Raw genomic sequence first — 16,414 nt, forward strand, 5'->3', positions numbered from 1 at the left:
TTTGAATCTATCAGTTTACAATATACTGATGGCCTGTTTTTCTGGACTTTATTGGTGATAATAGTCTGGAATGTTGGACCATTATTGCCTTTTTAGCAGATTTGTAGATGACACAAACTAGCCAGACAGTAATGTGTGAACTTTTTCTCCTATTTTTAATCACCAGCCAGAATTATTTGTATATTAGTATGTGTTATCTCACACACATAGGCCTAGTAAATATAACACACTGTAGACTACTTAATACTTTGTAAATAAGTGCAAACTTTTTTTATTGAAGCACGACTTGCTGTATGTAGATAGATATAAAAGCCACTGTTATTGGCCATGTGAAAAACCTACAGATGTTGTTTGCTTCATGTGATGTATGTATTCATGGTTGAAAATAAATGTGTTGAAAATAACTGTATAAACATTTTAAAAATAAGCAAAAAATTATTATAATTAATAACCATAAGGCAACATTTTGTGAGTTATATGGTATGTGTAGGCTATTATTTATATATATATATATATATATATATATATATATAGTTTTGCTTTTATACTTGTCATAATAAAATATATATATATTTGTAGAGTAACCCACGGTCTGTTGTCATTAAAATGTTAATAACTTCAATAGGTAGAACTGTCTGAGATATGAACAAAAGCAAGTGATGCAACAAAGTGTGATTTGAAAATCTTGAATGATTATAAAAATCTTTAAAATCTTGAATGATATGACGTAGTTCCGGAAATGTCCTACTTCTATGTTTATCTGTCTTATTTTACGGTCGGTTTCTTTTGACCGCCCCCTGTCGTTTTAAAGAGTATCTCAACGGCGAACATGTTAAGTATAAAAGACTTGTCCATTTTTTCAAGGTGCGTGCGCACTCAAGTGAGGTGCAAGATGCAGTGCCAGGCGAAAGTGTAAATCAGCCTTAAGTGGTATAATAAATGTGGAGTTTTAGGATGCACAAATGAACACCAGAATCTCCATAGTCTACCCTCTTTTGAGACACTTCTTTTGACATTTTCAGTTTTTCACAGATAACTTAAGTCCTGATTTGAATCTGCCGCTATGCTGATGCACAGGCGTTTGTAGCTCCGCCTTCTTTCGAAAAGAGCCCAATCTCATTTAAATTTAAAGGGACAGTCACCAAAACAGTGCCATTTGTATTCAAAGAGTTATACAAAATTATTTGCAGTGTATTTTGAGCTGAAACATCACATACACACTCATCTGAGGGACATTAAAGACTTATTTTACATCTTGTAAAAAGGGGCATAATAGGTCACCTTTAAGTCATCATCCATATTTACCACTTCTGTCCTATTTCTATTCTGTCCTATCCTATTCCTTTTCCCATCCATCCTTCTAATTTTCACAACATCTATCCATTTCATCTATTTACCTCTTCACTCTTGGTCCCATTTTGACACAATGGTGTAAAATTGGGTTTGCCACCTTAATGATTTCTTATTTCTTTGCATGCTTGTCACACTTTAGTAAAAGATAACACAAGTAAACACACCATGCAGTTTTTTCAATGAAGGTTTTTATCATAATGGGAAAACAAAATCTAAATTGGCATAACCCTGTGTGAAAAACTGGTTATGAAAAGTTATAAAGCCATTTCTAAAGCTTTGGGATTGCTGTGGACTACAGTGAGAGCCATTATTCTCAAATAACAAAATATGGAACAGTTGAGAACCTTCCCATGAATAGCAGGCTGACCAAAATTACCCAAGTGCGCAGCGACAACTCATCTAAGAGGTCACAAAAGACTCCACAACAACATCCAAAGAACTGCAGGTCTCACTTTTCTCAGTTAAGATGAATGTTCATGACACCACCATAAGATGGTTTGCATGGAAGAGTTCCTAGATGAAAACCACTGCTGAGCAAAACCAACATAAAGGCTCATTTCAGTGTTGCCAAAAAACATCTTGATGATCCCCAAGATTTTTGGGAAAATACTCTGTGGACTGACGTTTAACTTTTTGGAAGTTGTCTCATGATGTGTGGGGTAAAAAGTAACACCACATTTCAGAAAAAGAACATCATGTCAACAGAAAATGCGGTGGTGGTTGTGTGATTGTCTGGGGCTGTGTTGCTGTTTCAAGACTTTGGAGACTTGCTGTGATAAATGGAAGCATGAATTCTGTTGTGTACCAGAATATGCTGAAGGAGAATGTCCAGCCATCTGTTAGTGACCTCGAGCTATTGCAAACTTGGGTTCTGCAGCAGGACAATGGTCCAAAGCACACTAGCAAGTCCACTTCTGAATAACTGAAGGAAAACAAAATGAAGACTTTGGAGTAACCTAATCAAAGTCCTGACCTGAATCCAATTGAGATGCTGTGGCATGACCTTAAAAAACCCTTGAAAACCCACCAGATTGGCTCAATTACAATTCTGCAAAGATGAGTGGGCCTAAATTCTGTAAAGTCTAAAGTCTGTAACAAACTCACTACAAGTTATCGAAAATGCTTGATTGCAGTTGTTGCTGCAAAGGGTGGCCCAATAACTGGAGGAATAATTGTTGGTTGGTTGCCATTATAATGACACAAATCACTCTGCCTATTCATGTCCCACAGAGTCCCGCAGAAAAAGTGATTGACAGATGGTAATTTGTGTGTAACTTATCTTTATTTATTTATGATTTGCTTATGGGTAAAATGCAAGTCAGGTAGTTGAAACGGTAGGCTACAAATAATTAATTGGTTATGAATTAATTAATTATTCATTAATTTTTAATTCACCGCCACCTATGATGACAATGCCATCGTCAATCGCGTTTCACATTAGACCTCATGCAATGCCAAATTGGTCGACATCGCCCAACCTCAGTGGTCTGCTTTTATAGTATTTTTTTAATAGGCTACTTTTAAATTTAGGTTTGCTATTGATGCTCAGTGATGAAAGAGTAAGCAGAATGAAATCACCTTATTATAGCTTATTTTTTTAAAAGACTGTATTCTTAGAGTGAAACTTTAAACAGGTTTTACTTGCAGCAGTACAGTTTACTTTAAGTTACTCTAGTTTGCTACACAAGAATTGTTGTGGCTTATAAAAAAAAAAGTAAACACAGGATAGAGCAGAGATGCCCAAACTAAGGCCGCGGGCCAAAGTTTGCCCATGGTAACCTTTGATTTGGCCTACCATTCCATCTGAGAGGGAGAATGATGGAGATGGTTAAGAGATTGTCATTTCAAATTTAATGTAACCTTTATTTGTTTTGTTATATTGTTAAGCTACAAAAAAAGCTAACTTCAATCAAACGCTTCAATTTAAATGGTGTAAATTAATCAGATTTTGTTAAAATGTGCATACTGTCACCTGACAGATAGAGGACTTTGATGAGCAAATGAAGCTAGAGGCAGATTCTGCTTGACTAGTGTATTCAGCGTTGAACTCCACTGTGTTTGTTTAAGTTTTTATTGCAATAGTTCTATTGGCAACTTTAATGTAATATAGTTTGGTATATTTATCTTCAACCCACGGCTATCAGTGATATTTGGTTTTTGGCCCTTTATATGAAAAAGTTTGGACACCCCTGGTATAAAGCAATCAAGAAAACCTATATTGTTGGAAACAGTACTGTCTATCACCAATGGGGTGAGCTTAGCAACCAGCCTAGCAACCACATACCGAAACAACATCCTTCCATTGTTATGTGTCAGTGCAATCAAGTTAAGCTCTGAATTCTTAAAAAGTTGAATAGACTTTTAGTTCATAAAAAAATAATCTGCAACTGCAGCGACCACATCCACCAATTCATGAAGAGATACTTTCATCAAAATACTTTCACAGACCATAATTATCCCATGACGGATTCCCCAATTTCATAGTTCTTCAATCAAAACAGATCTAATTGAGCAGAAAGCTATTTTGGAAGCTTTGAAACGAACCCGATTCGTTCAGAAAATGGAGTCTTTTGCCACCCTACAGTGAGGTTTAAAAATAGCACATAGTGTGTTGGCCTTGTTCCAAAACACACACATACACGGCAGACACACTCTCTCACTCCCACTTTTTTCCTCCACACAATTCCCACCTCCAGGGCTCATATTCGCCAGTAATGCTTGACTGACACGGGCTGCTTTCTGCTGATTGGACGAGCTGAGGTGATTGACAGCTCAGCAGAGCGCAGGAGCATTAAGAGGTAGCCCCGCCCACAAGCTGTGCACGTGGATGAGTCTGCTGTGAACATATGAGAATCAGAGAGAGGAGAGGAAAGGAGAGGAGAAAGAGGGAGGAGAGAAGTGGGGAACAGAGGCGACAGGATTGACTCGGGAGGGAGAGGAAAGGAATTGCTTTGAGGGGAAAAGAAGGAAAAATAGGAGCAAGAGGGGAAGAGAAGAGGAGGTGAAAGGAGGTAAGCCAGAGATTTGAAGAGAAAAGCCAATTATTAAGAACACCTCATGATACTTATGGGTGTATTTGCATGTTTTTTGTGTGCAAATGAAAGTGTGCATGTGTTTCCATATTGCTTATGTTTATCACATGCACATCGATCGACACTAAAGCAGTCATTCATTATTATTACAGCAGTTTGTGTACTTTATCAGTGTGTGTGTGTTGTAGCATTACAGATGCATTGCCTCACATCATCACCGGCATCTGTAGTTACTGGTATCACTTACACCGGCTCTGGTTCTGTGCGATTAAATAAATGCCATCATGAGATTACAATCCCTAAGGAGTACTAGTTTTCATTTTATAAGATCACTGTCACATAAGCATTGCTGCTTTTGAAAAAAAATTATATAAAAAATAAAAAAACGACATCATCTGTCATGAATGTCAACTCATAGACATATTATGGCTCTGACTATTGCTAAGCTTACATAAACACAATTCGGTGTGTATACTGTAAATATTTCCAGGGGAAAAAAAGCTTCGGAAGGCTATTATTTGCACAGGCCTGCAGGGGGCTTAATGCACACGTGCCGTGGTTATCTCCACATACTGACCTACATTCACCGGAGCTTTACCACAGGCAGACAACCGTGAGCTGCTAAAATATCCTTCTAAAAATAGACGCTGAACCCGAGTCATTTGGTGGAGCTGTAATGAATGAAACCGTGATGTCAGTTAAATGAGATCTTGTAACCTTGTAGACTGAAATGAACCTTCACGAGTTGAAACCCAGAGCAGAGTTGAAACGCAGAAACAGGAAGTCTAATTGCAAACTTAATCATTTGTGAGGACAGCTTAGATACTGTTGTCGGATGTGTTTTTGAAGAACAAGTTTGTCTGTGCTGAGCAGGTTTGTGTTTGCTGACAGCATCTGCTGAGATCTTGTGAAGCATTGGTTACTACAACAAGTCTTGAAGTGCATAGTCTAACGCTAAATATAAGCAAAACTCTCTAAATATGTAATTACAGCACTCGAGAAACATAAACAGAAACCACCCTGTTTTCAGTTTCTCAAGCGTACTGTGCACCTTTTAACTGCGCTGCAGTAAATTGAAACATTATGCTTGGTTCTGGTTTGGACCACGGTGGTCCAGCTGTGTGTCGCAGTGGTGTTGGTTATTATGGTTTGGGAGTGAAGGAAACTTGGTTTTGGAAACATCCTAAAGTTTTGCCAATCCAAGCACTTCTTAACCTCATATGGGAATCTGCGGCTCGGGGAAAACTGTCATTACTGGACCACCATCGTTTTGGAGATCTTCAGCTGGTTGTGTACAGTAGTTGTTCCGTGTGTCATTTCTGCTTGTGGACATCTGATAAAAAAAAAGAGGTACTTGTTGAGGCATGACTGATTTATTGTCTAGCTTCCAAGAATCTTCAACAACAGTCTGGTCTCAGCACAATGAACACTGAGACGTCTCATCTAAAACTTCTCTGATCTCAGCAATTAGAACTGGAAACTCGCCTGATGTAAGAATTCTGATTTCAACTAGTCTGATCTCAGACTTCAGATTGCAAAATTCTGATTCTGATTTCAGCAACTTTATATCAGGTATAAATATTCTAAACTTGTCAGCCTGATCTCAAAAATATGATCTCTTCTTGTAAACCACAATAGTCTGATTTCAGACCATCTGATCTTGCACTTCTATTGAGATCAGTAATTATATTAGACAGGACTATTGAAAACAGGTCTGCAAGTGTCTCTTCTAACCTCATCTGAAACCTCATAAACTGAATATGTCATAGTTTTTATTTCAGACCAGACTGATTAAAAATGTCTGTCAAATGTCTGATTTAATACTATAATCTAATTAGTCTGGCCTCGCACTTCTGTTTTCTGTCAGCCGCAACAGTCTGATTTGAAACTTCTGATCTGAAACCACAGAAACTGACAATATGATGACACATTTTCATTTTTCATATTAGGCCAGACTGAAAAACAATGTCAAACTGATTTCAATGTCAAATGTCTTATTTAAATACTCTATACTTATCAGTCTGATCTCACACTTCTGATTTCTTCTGTCAACCACAACAGTGTGATTTGAAACTTCTGATTTGATTTCAAGTCTATCAAACGTTTGATTTAAAGGTGCAATAGGAGATCTTGGAAAATGCTAACTTTAGCCTGATAGCACTGAAAGCCTACATCCCACCCTGTATATCACCATCCCAAAGCCACACCTTCTGAATGCGTGATAACATTCACCATTCAAACTATATAGCACATTTACTATATAGCACTTTCAGGTTGTATCTCAGCTTTAATGTGCTTTTTAAATAAATAAATTAAAAACAAAACAGCTGCTTGCAATCGCGACAGTAATGAGATCCAATGGACGGCCGACTGCTTTCACTTCAAAATGGAGGAATTAGCGGCTGTTGCCGGGCGCTGGAACGTTCTATTGAGTGTCACCTCTCGGTCATTCTAAGGGACTAAATGTGCTTTTACGGTGCAAAAATGCACTTTTCGTGTCGCTAGGCAACAACTGCATCAGCTCCCTTTTGTGCGCGAGTGTTGCTATTGATATTTGTATCATTTTAATATTTAATAATATTGTGATATTCAAGATTTGTGAAGTCCTACAGCTCCGGATAACTCAAAACAGTGACCACTAGCCTCTCCTCCATCTTCAAATGTCTCTGTAGTCATCTTGACAAGACAAACACTGTTGTCACCTCAACGGAAACCCCGCCTCTGTTTTCATTTGATTGGAGAATGAAATAGGCGGGACTGACGTAACGCGCTTTTTCCGCTCAGAGTTGACTTTTTTCAACTGTGAGCGTACAACAACCAAAACGCGAGGCACAGCAGGCGGTTAAAACTTGAAACGCTCACAGCCATTAGTAAATCATTGAAAAAAAGGCACCTCTCAACGCATAAAGTGTGTTTAGTGTGATCGGCGCCCAAGTAATAACAATCTCAAACTTAAAAAGAAGGTAGGTTGTTGTTGTTTGCCTGCTATTCTCTGTCCTAATTGTGTCCGTGAACACACAGATGACAATCTTATCCAGAGGTATGCAATTACAGTACATATTTTGACATATAGGTTTGGAAAGCCTATCATTACGTTAGGACTGAACATTTTGATTGGATGAACTTTTCTTGGTCCTACATACAATATTAAAATACATAGGAATACTTTTGAACCACTTAATTTAGTGATCAGTATGTGCAGAGACTGGGGCTGCTCGGTAGCATGTTCACCTCACAGCAAGAAGGTCACTGGTTCGAGCCTCGGCTGGGTCAGTTGGCATTTCTGTGTGGAGTTTGTATGTTCTCTCCGTGTTCGCGTGGGTTTCCTCCGGGTGCTCCGGTTTCCCCCACAAGTCAAAAGACATGCGGTACAGGTGAATAAGGTAGGCTAAACTGTCCATAGTGTATGTGTGTGAATGAGTGTGTATGGATGTTTCCCAGCGATGAGTTGCAGCTGCATAGGGCATCCAACATATGCTGGATAAGTTAGCGGTTCATTCCGCTGTGGCGACCCCAGATTGCACCTTTAAATGCTCAAATTTTTTTATTCTGATGTCCAAATTCTGATCTTGTCATTCTGATTTAACATATGTGGTTTAAAGTAATTTAAACAATCTGATAACAAGCTTTTCATCTCACTATCTCAGGATTAAGGTTTAATAGAGTGTTCAAACAAGTCTCAGCTCAAACATCTGATCTCAGACTTCTGATCTGAAAACAGTCTGATGTCCAACATTTGATTTAGCAATTTTTTCAGTCTGATCTTAAACTTGCGATCTCGTCTGTGAGCTGCAACAGATTGATTTCAGACATCTGATCTTAAATATCTAATTTCAGTAATTTGATAAAGTTCTCATCTCAATAATCTGAGCGTAATTTCTCTTGAGATCTTGTTTGTATAGCCACACCAGTATGATTTCAGACTTGTGACTCCTACAATTTAATACAAAATATCTGATCACAACTGTCTGGTCTTACACTTTTAAACACGCTGTCCTTAAAATCTCAATCTTTTCTGCATAATCAGATGTCGGATTTCAGATTTTGCTATTTTTTTCCTGGATTTTCTGATTTCAACAGATTTCTGGTCTCAAAACTCATGATCAGGTTAAACTGGTAAAACAAAATCACTATAGTGGGACTTCAAACAATCTGAAATAAGCCTAGCTGTAGTTCCAGTAAGATCCAACTGAAAATTTAGTACAAAAGAGCTCAAATTTGTTCAGTTCCTTAACAAGTTTTCATTCGTTTTGAAGTGAATTTACCTTCTTAAAAGCCTTGCCTTGAGTGGTACGGTATGGGTCGGTACAGGTCACCTTTACCAGGCTTGTGTTTCCACAGACAAAAGGGTAACAATGGTCAGTGCAAAGCTGTCATCTGTATCTTTAATCTTCACCAGCACATTTAACCTCTTGGTAGAAAGTAATTTCGTCATTCCTATTTTATAATAGTCCAAAAAGTGATGATAATAGTTAATCATGGCAGTTTGTTCATGTTTTAGGTTGCTGAAAGAATCATTTGCTCCTTTGTTTTTCCGCGCTTCACTCTCACATTTGTCTGTTTCTGAAAGGATCGAATGTCAGAAACACTTGAATAATCACATGCATGTTATTATCATCGAGAAGTTCTTTATTTTAAATATATAGATGCTCATGCGAGCTTTCTCAGGAAAATGAAACCTCTTGCGCTTTAGACGGCCTTGTAAAAAACTATGGGCACTGCTCTTCTTCTTGGCTTTGTGGCTGTTCATCAAGACAACGACAATGTTTGTTTAAGCTTAGGTCGACCTTGGCTCGTTATTATATATATATATTATTATGCGGTAATGTCTCGGCTGTGTATTTTAAAATGTTGCTCCGCCTTTTGGTGCCAGGTACCCTTTGGAAAGGGTATGCAAAAAGTGGTACGTTATGATTCGGTTTTTGGTTACTTTTGACAGTGGAAACGGCCATAAAAGTGTACCGAACTGTACCATACCACTCAGTGGAAATGGGCCATTTGACAGTGGAAGTTACCAGAAAAGCATACCGAATCGTATCGTACCACTCAGTGGAAACGGGCCATAACCTGCTCCGGAAAAAAATCTTTCAACATCTAGCCTGTGCTAGAAATAAACCGGGCAATGCAAACCAGACAGATAAATCTTCATAAGCAGCAATGCAAATCTCTTAAGTACTCATAATCTCCCTCAGGAAAACTTGCGCGTCCATGTTTGCATGTGTTTTTCCTTCTCAGGTGAGGTCGTTGTTTGGAGCTCAGAGTGTCTCCTGTAGCGTTGAGCTGGTGTGCAGCGAGCAGAGTTTATGACTGGTTGCCTTGGAAACACATACTGTACTGTGTAGGTGCGGAGAGAGAAAGAGAGAGATTTTAGAGAGGGGAAAATGTGGATAGAATGAAGGAGAGAGAGAGGTGATGGTGGTGGGTGGGGGAGGGGCCTTACAGGGAAAAGCAAAAAAGGAAAAGAAATGAAAGCAGACTGGCTGGTAGAAGGGGGTTGGGCTATCTTCTCTCAGCACCACTCTCTCTACCTCTTTCACTGTCTCTCCCTCTGTTTCTCTCTCTCTCTCTTTCTGCTTTCTCGTACCATTCCTTCCCTTTCTTTGTCTACTGGAGGAGAAGGCAGGAGAGGAGGGTGCAAATGTGAGAAAACGAGAGAGCGTGTTTAGAGAGAGAGAGAGGGGGTAAGAAAGGACAAGACAAAATGGACTAGGCACACTCGCCTTTTTGACAATAGAAGCTCACTTCCTGTCTGTCACTGCCGTTTCGTGAGTAAGTCCTCTCACTCTTTTTGTGTGGCTGTCTGTGTCTGTGTGCGTGTGTGTGAGGCCAACCGTGTGCACATTTGGTTGGGGGTGTCAGCCGGCACTTTTAAAGGTAAAGGTGACACATTTAAAGGTACATTACTTTGGAGTGCCGGGCAATCAGGAAGCAGTGCCCTTCTCTTCTTCTCCGAGGTAAGAATGCTTGAGAGAAATGCTTACCTCTGCTTTCTGAGGCATTTAAAAACCAGCCCCTCCGACTCGCATTCTCTGTCTTTGTGCTCCATGTGCTTTCTTTTTCTTTCTTTGTACTGAACGTCAATGTTTTGCTATAAATCCCCTTCAAGTCTCCACAACTCGAGCCGAAGTAAGCAGCAGAGGAGATCCTCCATAATGCAATTGTGTGTATGTGTAATATAATAGTAAGCCGGTCTCTGCTGAATACTTTTGTACAGGAAGTAAGGTTATTATAGCAGGCCATCAAGATCTCTGCCATTACATCTCAGCGCAGATCTAATAAAAGACACCGCCTCGATGTGTGTTTGTGTGTCTGCAGTGAACTTTCTCAGACAAGCTCCCAATGAGCAGTATCACTATAACTCTCCCTGTGCAGGAGAGATTTCCTTGGTTTGGTATCTGCCAAAGAACACCCACATGCACGCATTACGTTACTCTACTTCAGGGCCCCATGGTCACCTGTCGTCCCTGTTGGCCCAGTTCATTAGCAGCACCTGCGAGTAGAGATGGTATCATAAGAGATGTGAAAAAGGGAAATGGAGACCAAAAATGTAATATCCACTTAACTTTAGGACTTCAAATGTGCTCTTGTGAGATTTACATTTAAAGTGACAGATTACCTGTATATGGAAATCATACATTCATTTTTTTCACACTGTGGGAAAAATGTTCTGTCCTCTGTGAAACCTAACATGCATTTGAAGACATTGCTTTTTCTCAGATAATAAAAATCTTTAGTAGGGGCGACATGGTGGCTCAGTGGTTAGCACTGTTGCTTCACAACAAGAAGGTCGCTGGTTTGAGTCCAGGGTGGGTCAGTTGGCATTTCTGTGTGGAGTTTGCATGTTCACGTGGGTTTCCTCCGGGTGCTCCAGTTTCCCCCATAGACATCCAAAGACATGCGCTATTGGTAAATTAAATAAACTTAATGGGCCATAGTGTATGTGTGTGAATTTATGTGTATGGGTGTTTCTAGATTGCAGCAGGAAGGGCATCCACTGTGTAAAATCACTCCGCTGTGGCAACCACTGATTTATAAGCCGAAGGAAAATGAATGAATGAACGAATGAATAAAAGTCTTTAGTATATTGAAGAGGATGATAGTCTTACGCACCATTCACACGGGGCGTCAGCTTTAATTGCTGAACTGCATTGTGGATCCATCGGCGCTGCTTCAGTGGCGTTGCTCGCTGCAGAAGTTGGGACTTTCTCAACTTTTCAAGCGCCGACGGAAGCGTCAGCCAATCAAATCGCTGTATGCAAATAAACTAGCTCAGAGAGTGGCCTATTGCTGACTAATATCATTGGCTAACACTGCTATGACGATCGCGTCAGCCCCAACTTCAGATATGCCCTCTGTCAAGCGTTGACGCTAAAGCTCCGTGTGAATGGGGCGTTATGATGTATTATATCATGGGATTTTGACTACTACATTCTTGTCATATTGCATACAAGAAATATAATATGTAACCTATATGTTAATTCCCAACCAGTCATTCTTACTTATTTTAAAGACATCTGTGATGTCATCAAGAAGGTGGTGGAACTAGTAGTTGATTTCTGAAAACAAATCAACAAGTCAGGAGTACTGTTGCTATAACTCCATGAACCTTTACATATTTCCACTTACTACCACCAAAAATGAGAATTCTGTCAATAATAACTGACCCCTAAGTCATTCCAGTCCCCTCATTCATATTCAGAACACAAATAAGATATAGATATTTAAGATAGCTCTCTGATACTCCATAGGCAGCAAGTCAAAAAGACACCAAAAAAATTGTTAAAACAGTGCAGGTGTCCTTAGTGTTTCAAACGTGCTGCATTTTCTCACAACGCAAAAAGAACGAAACACAATGGATATGTTTCAATTGGACCCAAAAACGTGACGGATGCCGCTGTGCAGTGACTATTGCTCAGTGAAGTTGTAGGTGACCTTTGAAAGGTGAATTTTTTTTTTGTTCGTCTCTTTAGTATTTATAAGCCTTAATACCCATGATGTAAATAGCCGGGTCCGTCACGTTTTAGGGTCCCCTTGAAACATTTCTGTTGTGTTACGAGAAAATGCAGTGTGTTTTTGGTAAAATGTTTGTTGTGAGAAAATGCAGTGTGTTTTATCAAATGTTTGCGTTGGGTGAAAATACAGCATGTTTTTTAGAAAGGTGTTTGTGTTGTAAGGATTTGCAGCATGTGTGCTGTCAAACGGACGAAGATCTTTTCTCAATTTGCTGGCGTTTTTTGTAATCGCATATGTTTTCTTAAATTGCAGCACGTTACGCTCTCTTGGCCACTCTACACATGTGACCAAATGACCAGTATGTAATTGCTTGTGCTTTCGTAATAATTGCAGCGTGTGAAGCTTTCTCTGCCACCATAAGTATGACTTAAGCCAGGCAGTAACTTTGTATGATAAAGTGACAGAAATTTTATTTAATTTTCACTGAAAATCTCTCCCACCAACAGCTCTCAAATCTCATTTGCACATGCACATTCAAACATTTCCCAACATTGATGTCATTGACACCGTACATCATTGATTTGCCAATAATGAATGATATTTGAGCTACAACAGTGAATTACAACTTTAGTTTTAATCTCTGAAAACACAAAATGATCACATGGCTTTCAGGAGACTTTTAGTAGTGTCAAATGTCAGAATTGGTGCGTGGTGATGCACATCAAGTTGGTTTTGCACAACTGATATTCATCACAACTAAAATTCATTTTTACACCCAGACTTCTGTTAGTAGGCAGCAGTAGACTTTCCATGTGTTTTATCTGCGTGTTTGAAAATACATCTTTTAGAATATGAGAGATTATCTTTTCTTTGAAAAAAGTCTCTAGCTGATTTTTATGTAATGACCTAAATCTTACCCCAAATGTGTCCGGCCTGTTACAACACATACTCCACACACTCTAGATCTGATATAAGCATCTTGTGTGAGACGGCGTTTCGCTTTATTTAGAGTAATACAAGATATGTGTACACTACCTGACAAAAGTCTTGTCATCGATCCCAGAAAACAAATAAAAACTTGACTTCTAGTTGATCATTTGGAAAAAAGGCAGAAGGTAGATTTTTTTAGATGAATCACCAGTTGAATTGCATCCCAATTATCACAAATACTGCAGAAGACCTATTTGACCCCACATAGTCCCAAGATTCTCACAGAAATCAGTCAAGTTTGGTGAAGGAAAGCTCATGATTTGGGGTTACATTCAGTATGGGGCATGCGAGAGATCTGCAGAGTGGATAACAACATCAACAACCTGATGTATCGAGACATTTGTGCTGCCCATTACATTAGAAACCACAGGAGAGGGCAAATTCTCATACTTCAGCCTTCACATCATAGTTCCTGAAAGCAAAAATGAATTGGATTGGCCAGCCCAGTCACCAAATATGAACATTATTAAGCATATATTGCGTAAGATCGAAGAAGCATTGAAGATGAATCCAAAGAATCTTGATGAATTCTGGAACACTTTCTTTGTCATTCCAGACTTAAGTTATTTGAGTCATTTCAGAGATGTATGGATGCAGTCCTCTAAGTTCATAGGAGTCATACACAATATTAATTCTTTTTCCACTGCACCATGACTTTATATTCTATACTGTACATTATTTATTTTATTTATTTTATTATATATTTAGTCATTATTTAAGTGACTACTTTTTGTCTTAGCAAAGTCAGACCTCACTGTCCTAATTAAAGAATTAATAATCAAGACATGATCCTATTTTATTTTGGTAAAATAACCGTAATCTAGAGGCCTTTGCCTTTCATATAAGCCAATTCTGATACCAAATGATCAACTTAAAATCAAGTTATTTGTTCCTAAAACTTGGTCAATATCTGTCTCTTAGATTGAATATCATCTCAAAAACCACCACTGTGACCTCAGCAGCTGCAGCAGCACGTTGAGTTTTCAAAGACTTGTCAAGAGTCGGTGACACTACTACGTGAAAGCTGAATGTGAGAATGAGGAATCCTGTGAAAATTACTTGCTACGAAAATGCGGCTGATCATAGTAGAGAATCACGTTTGTGTGGTTACACCTAGAATCTCACATTAGCATGCGTTGTCTTATAAGTGTTTTCTCCACAACAAAGTCTTACTAGATGTGAAATACAACTATAAAAGCCATCACGCTGTTTCTACTTTCAAAACTGCATGTTGTTCTGCGTCTGAAACTGAAACCTATCAGCAAAACCTCAAATTCTCAGGCATTATCTGTGCCATTTTAGACGGTCTCTTTATTGTGTCTATAACACAGTCAGTGCTTTGCTTTCAAAAAGGAGACACACATATCTAATTTAGTTGTTTAAATAGGAAAGCCCTCGTAGCTCGGCCTAGCCACTTTTGTTTACGTCTGCAGTGTGCGTGGGCTATTTCACTGAATATCAAGTCTAAATTTCTCTCAAATATCATTCAGTAACACAATCTCTCTTCTCCTGACAGCAGTGGCGCCCCTATCTTTTTCCTTCCCACTCTTCCTCTCTCTTTCCGGCTGTTTGACTCCTGCTGTGGTTCCCCTGCTCTCGTGAGATATCAGTTTCAAATGGACAGTCACCGTAGACTCTTTGTTTTCAACTGGATTCCTGACTTTAGTTTTGTGAGAGGAGTTGGTGTCAAAATGGATTCTAGACTTGGTGAACTCTGTTTTGGGTTCATATAGTTATATTTATGTCAAACTTTAGGCCTCATTTCTGTTGGTAATTCAGAAAAGAAATGCCTGTATACGCATTCGAATGCTTTCAGAGGTAGTTAAAAACACATTTGCCTACTGACCAACAGGATAATTATCAAATGTGTTTTGAAAAACCGCATCAAAACTATGCGTCTATAATCTATTTTAACAATCTAGTCGCAAAGTCTAAAACGCATGGCGCAAATGCATTAAGGGCATGTCTGAATTCACTTTTGCTATTGTAAGGACAGAAAAATATGCTTTGCGCCCTGGGGCATGGTCTAACAGGGTTGTGCTTAATCTTTTAATGAGTTCTGGGTGTGTTTTGAGCATAACGTGCATTAAACCAATCAGAGTCTCATCTTTAACAGTCAGTTGTGTCACGCCATGGCGCATTTTCTATTTACATGGCGGACTTTGTAAGAGGAAAAACTGAATGCTTCTAGTGAGAAAACAGTTTAACAGATTATCTGCACGAGGATAAAGAAGCACATCCTCAAACCGAGGCCCTGAATTTCTGTGGTCATTAAAAATTCCAGGATGTCCTTTGAAAAAGAGTAGGGGTATAACCCCGGCGTCCTGGCCAAATCTTCCCTCTGGCCTCTGTCCATCATGACCTCCTAACCAATGGCGCTGTCTATTTCAGTTCTTCAAAATAGCAACGCACCAGCAATGTGCCTTAACACACCTCCTTTTTAGAACGGAACTCCCATCAGTCCACAAAGTGGCGCAAAACTATTGAAACAATGTGGCGCAAAACTTGAAAATTACTGTTGCACTGTTCTGAAAATAGCAACAAATCACGTCAAACACATCTTGCGTCTTATTGCGCTGGGTGTATGATAGGGCCCAAGGTGTCTATACTTGTGTTGTACCAATATAAAAACTGTAGTTGCCAAATAAAGTGCTTTAATTTGCTTGCTTTTCTTTTTGCATGTAAGTCACGTAACGTTGATTCATTCATTCAGTAGTGCTCCCACAAATGTAATGTAGAGCTTCTAAATAAGTTAGAAGGATCTTGGTCAATTCAGAGCACAATAGATGCATGTGAATTCATGTTAATACCAGGCGGAAATGGTAATGCATCTCAGCTGGTCACTGAAAATGTCTTTATACTTGTTGTCATCAGAATAGTAGACGCTACTGTATGCATATGTGGTAGATTGTTTTAACCACATATACATTATATGCACATGTCCATTTCCATTTGTTTACATGCTAGGTTACATTGGAGGTTTCATTGTGCAAGGTAGTAAAAGAAAATCTCCGCAAATACAGACTAAAACATGTGCAGGCCATATTGACGAAGTAGACAAATAAACAATTGTGCAGTTAGAGGTT

At 39.0% G+C, this 16,414-nt stretch overlaps 1 protein-coding gene across 1 annotated transcript in view; it reads left to right on the top strand.

Annotated features, from left to right (window-relative positions):
- The first annotated feature begins 9,964 nt into the window (after positions 1-9,964).
- The window catches only part of kdm6bb (lysine (K)-specific demethylase 6B, b), a 36,514-nt gene continuing 30,064 nt past the window's right edge, over positions 9,965-16,414 (top strand). The window contains exon 1 of the mRNA XM_056466335.1: positions 9,965-10,154. The gene's annotated coding sequence lies outside the window, so the exon portion shown is untranslated. The remainder of the gene's footprint in view (positions 10,155-16,414) is intronic.

Source organism: Danio aesculapii, chromosome 10 (assembly GCF_903798145.1).
Source record: "Danio aesculapii chromosome 10, fDanAes4.1, whole genome shotgun sequence".
NCBI classification, from domain to species: domain Eukaryota; kingdom Metazoa; phylum Chordata; class Actinopteri; order Cypriniformes; family Danionidae; genus Danio; species Danio aesculapii.